The sequence below is a fragment of the Etheostoma cragini genome, chromosome 4, assembly GCF_013103735.1.
Source record: "Etheostoma cragini isolate CJK2018 chromosome 4, CSU_Ecrag_1.0, whole genome shotgun sequence".
Classification (NCBI taxonomy): Eukaryota; Metazoa; Chordata; class Actinopteri; order Perciformes; family Percidae; genus Etheostoma; species Etheostoma cragini.
Genome location: NC_048410.1, coordinates 29,349,004 through 29,358,264, shown reverse-complemented (window position 1 = coordinate 29,358,264; position 9,261 = coordinate 29,349,004). Strand labels below are relative to the sequence as shown.

General features: G+C 40.9%; 1 protein-coding gene and 1 long non-coding RNA gene across 4 annotated transcripts in view; one reads left to right on the top strand and one right to left on the bottom strand.

Annotated features, from left to right (window-relative positions):
• The window catches only part of grip2b (glutamate receptor interacting protein 2b), a 285,228-nt gene that overhangs the window by 45,533 nt on the left and 230,434 nt on the right, over positions 1–9,261 (top strand). The window lies entirely within an intron of this gene.
• The window catches only part of LOC117944028, a 17,129-nt gene continuing 15,429 nt past the window's right edge, over positions 7,562–9,261 (bottom strand). Inside the window, exon 3 of the long non-coding RNA XR_004656481.1 lies at positions 7,562–7,639. This is a non-coding gene — a long non-coding RNA (uncharacterized LOC117944028). The remainder of the gene's footprint in view (positions 7,640–9,261) is intronic.

Here is a 9,261-nt window from a genome sequence, read left to right as displayed (position 1 = left end):
TTTATCGTGAGATAACTGTGGAAAACTACGCGATTAATTACGATTACATATGTAACTCGATTGAAAGCCCCCGTTAATACATATACACAGACATATGCAGAATTGTTATGGGCCACAAAAAGTGGACAAGTTACCCTTCACTATTGTAAAAATGCCTCTGTTAGATCTCATAAATAATCCCTTTGTTGTAACTTTAAATTCCCCACACACTATTTCAGCTGAAAAGATAAGTTCATCATCCAGTGTGAGTCCTTTAGGAAAAGTGGCTCAGTTGATCCTCCAACAATTGTTTCACAATAGGAGTCATTTTCCTGGTCTTGTTGATGTAGGCTCTGTTGTACTGGAACAACTCAGACGCTCTTCCTGTCTGTCAGCGGGGACAGTTCAGTCGATATGAAGCCTGGACAGTTTGTCACAATCTGCCCAAACTGCCATCAGTAAACCGGCCGCGGCGTTCTCACGGGGAACCTTTTTATCTCGTGTTGTCATCGTTGAAATGTGAGGTCGGGGCCAGAGTATGCGCTGCTCTTGTATGTTTCGCATGTTTTCATCACTCGATCCTATCTGTTCTGGTAGTCTCCGTTCTCATTACGACTCTTTGATTTGAATCTCGTAGTTACATTAAATGTGCTTTCTTTCTTCCATCTCAAGATGAGGACGCGAGAGAGTGATCAAGATACCTAGAATAGACGTGTCTATTAATAATACTTACATACTGAAATACTAATAATTGTGATGCAACAACAGTTTGTTTTGCAAAAATGTTGAAAGTCATATGAGCGTTTTATAACTTTAAATTCCATTATATTTTAATATCTTCATCACTAGCACAGTTCACTTTAAAAAGGGTCGACATTAAGTTTTTTTTCATGAGTCAGAATTTATGACTTTATTCTCAGATTTCTGACTTTTTTAGGAGTGAGAATTCTGACTTATTTAATGTTAGAAGTCAGAATTAAAAAAAAGTTAGAATTCTGACTTTAAACTTAGAACTGATGTACAATTTTTTTACACGGGGCCCTAATCCTCTTTGGCAAGATTTCATTTGTATTATATGGGATGTTTGGACTGGGATTCATGCAAAGCTTATACGTAGGAGTAACATTCTTTTCCCCACTCAAAGTGTCGGCTTTGCAGGACTTCCCTTAAAGCGAAAATAATGATTAATAATGATAATGATTAATCTGGAGGATTAGGGCTGCAGATATTTCCCAGGAAACTGTTCATGTATGCAGATTGGGTTTTAGTGTCAATTGTCCCTTCCGGGCCTCGGTCTCAGCTCCATATGTTTCATCAGCTGCTCCGCTGTCAGTGGGGGATAAAACCATTAGAATATGCAATCATTTGCACTGGACTCTTTCCTTAAAGGGATCATTTAGATCTGCAGGATATTTTGTATTGCTTTCATTTCATTGTATTTGACCTTTGGTCATCCAAAGAGAATGTTTTCTGACCAACGTTGGTCCTGCTAGTGTTGGCATGCACCCGCTGTTATTTTACTGATTTACTGTTCTTTACGAGAGAGGCAACTGAGGCGTGTCACAGGTGGATTGGAAACATCGATGCCTTGAGCGAGGCTCTGATCTGATTTCAGTGGACTGCTGTTAAATAAGTGTTGGAAGTTATGCTACTGAATGTCTGTGTTTGGTGTAGAAAAAAGATGTAGTTGATGTAAAACTGGGACCAGTGATGGAATATAAGGTACTTAAGTACCGTTTTTAATCTCCCTTTCTAATTCTACTCTGCCAAATTTAAGAAATATAATACTTTTTACTCCACTACATTAAAGGGGAACTAGGCAGTGGTTTTATCTTAATTTACCTCAACTGAACAATGGAATAGTTATAGGATTTTTTTCCGGGTTGAATGGTGGTCGTCTCGCACCCCCCTAGCGCCTCTGAGCAGAAGAACCACCTCTATAGAGAAACCTGTAGGGGGGCTCTGTAGAGAAACCCGTATGGGGAGCTAGATAGAGAAACCTGTAGGGGGGGCTCTATAGAGAAACCTTTAGGAGGAGCTCTATAGAGAAACCTTTAGGGGGAGCTCTATAGAGAAACCTGTAGGGGGGCTCTATAGAGAAACCTTTAGGGGGAGCTCTATAGAGAAACCTGTAGAGGGGGCTCTATAGAGAAACCTGTAGGGGGGGCTCTATAGAGAAACCCTTTAGTGGGAGCTCTATGGAGAAACCTGTAGGGGGGCTATATAGAGAAACATGTCGGGGGGGGTCTGTAGAGAAACCTGTAGGGGGGGCTCTACAGAGAAACCTGTAGGGTGGGGCTCTGTAAAGAAACCTGAAGGGGGGTGGCTCTGTAGGGAGTCTGTGAGCAAAAAGTAATAAACAGCAAAGAAATGGCCAAAACTGCATAGCACACCTTTAATCTGACAGCTTTTCTGACTAATTACTTTACAAATTAAGATTTTTCAGACAAAACACATGGAGTTAATAAAATATGCTTTATTATAAATTGAACTACCCAACAATATATCGGCCAATGTAAAAGTTCAGCTGAAATGACGAACCAATTAGACACTTTTAGCTTTAATACACGTTCCTGATGTACTCACATACTTTTACTGAAGTAACATTTTCCATGTAGGACTTTTACTTTTCACACAGTATGTTATGAGTACTTTCAATTAGTTAAAACTTTTAGTTTACTTTAGTAAAGGATCTGAATACCTCTCCACCACTGACTTTGACCAAATACCTTAGAAAGAACATAACCATTAATGCCAAATCAAGATCAAACCAAAAGCAGAACATGTATCTACACTATTCCTTTAGTCAAACACTGCTCTAAATGCATCAGACATATACACAGATATGCACATTTACAAATGTGTCTTTGAAAAGTTGCTCTAATATCACAACCCCTCCGTCTCTTCTGCCTGGGTTTGTTGTCATCTGGAGCCGGTGTTGGCCAGGGGGTCGAGTTGGGACTGAAGTGGGACCATCTGTTCACATCTGTCAGTGTTTCTGCTCCTCTTTCAGAGCATAGTGTCTTCTACACACACCAAGCACTAGGAATGGAACTAAGCTTACGATTCCATAAGAGTCCTCATTTTTAGGTTCAATACAATTTTCTCCTCATCTATTTAACAGAAAGAGCTGTAGGCGAAATTCATTTATTTAAACAAACTGTGCATAACAGATCGTCCTCTTATGAAAACTGCAGCTGAAATAGTATTTCATCTTATAACAGAAATTCATAATTACATTTGACTAAATACTACTAAATACTAAACAATTACTTTGTAGAAGATAATCTATTCAAATAAATAAACTAAGAACACATAGTGAAGTCTGTTGTCAAACAAGTGAAACCTAAAATTAAATTGCATAGCAATGACTCAACTGGTTGCAATGTTTCCACATTAATTTAGGCTTTTCAGGGGCATTTTAAGGCCTTTATTTGATAGGACATGTCATAGGACGACCCCATGCCTTCATTTAAACCAGGGGTAGCATGTCTTATCATGTTGTATCGTGCTAAGCTAAGCTTAGTATGACCAATACTAAGGGACAGTTAGCGTGAGCATTAGCATTAGCCTGTGGGCTTGCATCAATGAACACATTGTTTGTCATTTTATTTCAGTTCATTTAAGTAGAAGTCGAAAGACTAGAAATCGTGTTTGGATTAATAGAACACACAGACAATTAATTTCATTTGTTTTAGTTTCGTTCACCTGTTCTCATTTCAAGCAGGGATCTGGGTCAAAATGGCAAACAGGAAGGGATAGAGTCTGGAGTCATTAAAAGAGGGGAAGACCTAAACTGGTCCAAGTGCAGAGGGGTGTACAGAGGGCGTGGAGTTCTGTTTTGAGAAGCTTGTTTAGCATGTAACATTGCATTTTTTATGTTATAGTTCATATAGGGTGTATTCATGAAGTCAGGAATTTTTGGGAATGGTGAATTAACACAATGGTGTTTGATTGATTTCCAATTAACTTTGGCTTGTCTTGTGGGAGGGGCTTCTGCTATAAAGGAAGGAGGCCGAGGCTTTGGTCTGGAAGGGTGCAGGTGCTAGGGCCCAAACAGTCAGGGACTTATTCAGCGGTTATTTTGTTTGATATTAGTTGTGATGATAATTTCAAGTTAGTTAAATTTTTTTTGGTAATTTTGCCATAATTCATCCTTGCAGTACTGCACTTCCATGTGACTGCTGAAGAATTAAATCAAAGCACCAGGTGAAGAACTCCCCAGTGCATTCCTCCTCCTTCCAACCCGGGGCTGAACATTACAGGACAGATTAGGCATGGAAGGGGAGAGAGGGGGGGGGGGATGCCATTCAGCAGGTTGGAACCGGACCCACGGCCGCTGTGGCGAGGACTAAGCCTCTGTACATGGGACACCCTTTACCAGGTGAGCTTTTTAGGCCCCCCATTATAGTTTTTTTAACAAATCACGATGCATTGTTACAACCTTACCAAGCACTTACACATAATGATGCCTAAAGATGTCTGTAGTTGTTCCCAGTTGTGTATTTTTGCTTATATCAAAGAACTTTGAACCATTACAAATGGACTTTACAGTTTTTGAAAGACAAGTTAGCTGTGTTAGATTGGTCATGCACAAGGCATTATGCAGAGGGGGGCGGCTGTCAATCACAATGAACCCCTGTCAAACTGTTGGCCTGATGGTTTTGGTCTGGATCCAAGTGGGACTGCTTGTTGTCATGAGTCCAGCTGGACGGAGCTGAAGGTGAAAAACACTGCAGGGACTGAAACAACTGCTAATAAGCATGGAAATGAGAAATGAAACGCTCTGAGCAAAGAAAAGACTGAATTTGTGGACCCAGCAACATGAGACATGAGGTGAATTTTCCATAAGTGTAACCCTTTACTGATGGGTGTAACAAAAATAGAAATAAATCTTATGTATTATTTCATTTATGCCTGTTTTTCAAATGATATGTTTGAAACTCAAATCTGCCACACTAAAGTCAATTGGATATGGTTATGTCTATCCTTTTGTGACCACTTCATAATGCCGTATGAACATATCTTACATAATAATAAAAGTAAAATAGCAGATTGGGACTTTATTGATCGATACTACGCTGGCAATGGAAGAACAGCTGACTTGATTCAAATTCAACACTTTGACATATGGACCTTTTTTAGTTTTATTAGTGTAGATTCACTGGAGTTGTTTTCATAGTTGATTAAGATATAGATTATTGTCTTGATTAATTGATCAGTTGTTAGGTAAAAAATATGGATCAGTGTTTCCCAAACACCCAAAACAATGTCTTCAAATGTCTGGTTTTGTCCAAAACTCAAAGATTTTCAGTTTAGTGTCACAGAGGGGAGAAGAATATTCACATTTTAGAAGCTGAAATCGGAGAATTTGTTTTTTCTTGTGACCCATGCCGATTATCAAAATAGTTGGCATTTATGTAATATTTGACAACTAAGACATTACAAGAAAGACATAAAAAAATGAAAAAGTATACTGTACTGTTGTGTTATCAGTCTTCTGATCAGAAAAGACACGCAGACATAGAATTTTCTCGTCAAATAAATCTGGACTCTAGATGATGTAATGACACCACTCTTTAAACCTCTGGTAGTATTTTAGCTCTATGTCCAGTCTCCTTGGTTGAATATGTGTTAAAAGACAATAGTGTGTCCATGTTCTTTACTGAAAATAACTGAGCGGATTGAGTAAAGCCACTCTGAGCCATCCAAAGCCTGGGACACTGTTTCCTTATTGATGCAGCCTCAGCTATTGTCAGAGGTTATCGACTTAAAGGTACAGTACACTCACATACTTTGCTTTCACACATAACACACAGCCCAAAAAGACATGCATTGACATATGTCATTCCTGTTGTATACAGGTGCACTTCAAACATACACAACTTGCATCAAAGCAGACACTAAAGGAACAAAGGCATACCAACACATTCTTACTCTTGGTCAAGTGTCTTTGGCGTTTTTTTATTGACACAAAAAGTCTCCTTTGGCGTCCAGCCCTTCAGCCTCATAGTTAGACACGCTTACTCAGGACTCTTGGCGGAGTCTCTTCTTTCGACCGTCTGAGTCTGGATGTAGGTTTAACTGACGTGTGGCACAAGAACGGAATACCGTACCATACAGACGCCTAAGGGTGATTTTTGTGACGGTATCGGACGCTAAGCGTCAGTATTTTAGGAGTTGGGAGTGAGAGCGGGTTACACACACATGTTCTGGGCTGCTATGAATGCTTGGTAACTTCACATGACATGCATAACATGATACATGTACATATGTTGCTCAGAATGCACATTACAATCGGCACACGCACAATCTATCATGCCCACACAGCCTAAATGCACACAAGTACATTGAAAATCAGATTGCACAAGTATGCCACAAAACATACATGAGATGAACACAAATACAGCTACAGTCACATTACAAATCTGACGCGCACACACACACACACCCTCTGCTTGTTTATTGGCACTGGCTGCGGCCTGCTGACGAGCACCGCTGTTTGATTTGCATATAGCACAGGGGCGATTCACCTTTCCTTCACTCTGCTCCACTGGAGGATGATTGACAGCGGCTCAAGCGTAGCCCGGCACTGAAATGTGACTTAATTCAAAAGAAGCCGCTGGCCCCAATGGCTCTGAGGGCTACAATGCTCCACGCAATTTCACCTTCTGCTAAGATCCTTTTTTTTTTTTGACTGAAATATATTGAATGTGGCCCCTAGCTGATGTCCGTTTGATGGATGCATCATGAGATGACCCACATGCTCCAACTAATGGAAAAAGTCTCTTTATTTTGGAAACAACTAAGTCGACAGTAGTTCTAAAATACGGTTATATAATAAGCAGGCCATTTGTACCTTTTTATAAGCACAAATACCCCAAGTGACCAAAAAAAGACCCAAAAGTATGCTTTCTAAACAAGACATGTCAAGTTAAAGAATATTGAGAAAGGGCACTTCTAGATTTGCGTATTTTCACACCTGGGCACGTCTGGCTATTCGCTGTGGAATGCATGCACGAGTGTTGCATTGTCAATCGCAGCAATATACACAAATCTGGTAACAGACCCAACCTCTGTCTGAACGGTGCTTTGAGAAGCTTTTTATAATCTATAGAAAAGACTAACCAATGTTTCCCCTGCTTTTTTAGTGTCAAATAGTCCTTGTAGGCTTGAAAGTTGGCAGTGTCCAAACCTCTAGTCTCATCATTTGCTTCCCAACCCCCATCCATAGGTCACTGTGTTCCAGTATGTCCCACTTGCATAGCACACCATTACCATTGACAGGTTACATTCATAGCCAGTAAACTGCTGTATGAAACCGTGTTGGCACATTTTGGGAAACAAAATGGACGGTAGGGGTGGGAATCACCACAGGACCCAACGTTTGATATATCACATTACTTACGTCATGATACCAAACCACTTAATGCGTATGATATCGAACGAAACTGTATTCAAACAAAATGTATGATATCCGGAGAGCGGTGGTCACGTGACACCAGCTGGCTACAAGCTCCATGGCGCAGCAGTTGCTACTTGTGGTTACAACAGAGCTTCACGATGCGGGCTATGGAGGTCTGTAGTATCAGAAACAGTTAGCAGATGTGTTTAGCCAAAAATGGGTGACTTTGAGCCGGGTCCAGAGCAACGCAAGTTGCTGGTCTTTTTGGGGCTGGGATTATGGTTGAATTAAGTCCAAAAATTATGAGCATTTTGCCGCGAGTACAGTTAAGATTAGGCACCACAATAGCTAGTACCGATCAGGAAAGAAATTGTGGTTTGGATTAAAACACTCCCAAGGAGTAGACATTTCCTGGGTGAAACTCTTTGGGTGCCCCTGGGAAGTGAACTCCGCACCCTGACATGAAAGTCCTGTGTTTTAACGCCCACCCATTCTGCCTGACCACCCCCTAGCCCGCCACGCTCTTATGCATCGGCCATCAATATGGTAGCCTTGAAATCCAGACCCAAATCCAAAATCCAATGGCATTGAGTAATGAAAGTCGGCCATCTCGAGGGGGGGTCACTAAGCGTGCATTTGAAATCTCACTGCCCGCAATTGGATAACACTACGACCAATCACAACAACGCACGGGGTGACCAATCCCATTGCTTAGCAACCAGCAGAGCTAACTGGTAGATCCAACTGTTGTCATCTATTTAGCTTTCCTCTGGCCCCGCCCATATCAGATACACCGATGTGATTGGTGCAGCTCGGCTACAGGGGCATAATTAATGAGCAACATTACTCGATGCCAGAGTAACTCGCTGAGCAAATTCAAATTGACGGATAGTCTAGCTAGCTGTCTTTACCCTGCAGAGATCTGAGGACCAGGTAACCATAGTCCTCAGATTGGACAGATAGTCTAGCTAGCTGTCTGGATTAACCCTGCAGTGATCGGAGGAGTAGTTAACCATAGTCCCCAGAAATCCACTGGAGATTAGAATGCCATCACAAAGGATCCAAAGGCTACGGATATCCGGCCTGAATGAGTGCAATCCATTTCAGTCGCAACGGAGCAATCCCAGAAGTGGAACATCGGCGATATAGACCACATCCATTGTAACGACGTCTGACATGCCTGGACTCTAGGGGGTAACTATCTCAACATCCACATTTCAGAGGTCTTCATCCACTCAAAAGAGTAAATTGTGGGGGGGGGGGAGGGGGACCTCAGTAATTACAACAGTGTTGTCAAGTTGTTTAGAAAAATATATTACACTGATTTTGTTTATGTTGTTGGATGATTAAGAAATAATTGAGTCCCTACAATGTAGATACACAGAGGTGGATTTTTTTAATTCAGTGGACTGTACTAATGGAGGGGGATTTTTGTTCTAAATGAGAAAATATGAAAAATTGTAGCGATTAGTGAAACAGTTTTTCACTGCTACCAAAAATAAACACAACACGACATTCTTCCCTCTGAAATCCCACCTTGCAGCCCATTGCATCTCCTTCTTCCTGTCTCAACTCCCTTCACAGTAGTAATAAGAAGAAAAAAGGCAAACAATTAATCCAACGAGCTAGAGAAAAACACAATCCAATTTAAATGAAACAGTGTGAAAGTGCATTTTTATATATATATATTTCTTAGCGTTACATCACTACTCTGAGCCCCGCGGGCGGCTCGATTAGCATAATAATTAAGCTGGAGTTGTAATGCACGGTTTGTTCCTATATTGCTGCACACTGCAGTCGGTTTTTGAAGTTTTCCCCCTTCCTCACACACCTCCTCCCCCTCCCCTTTCTAAGAAATTAGCATGCATTTAGACAAT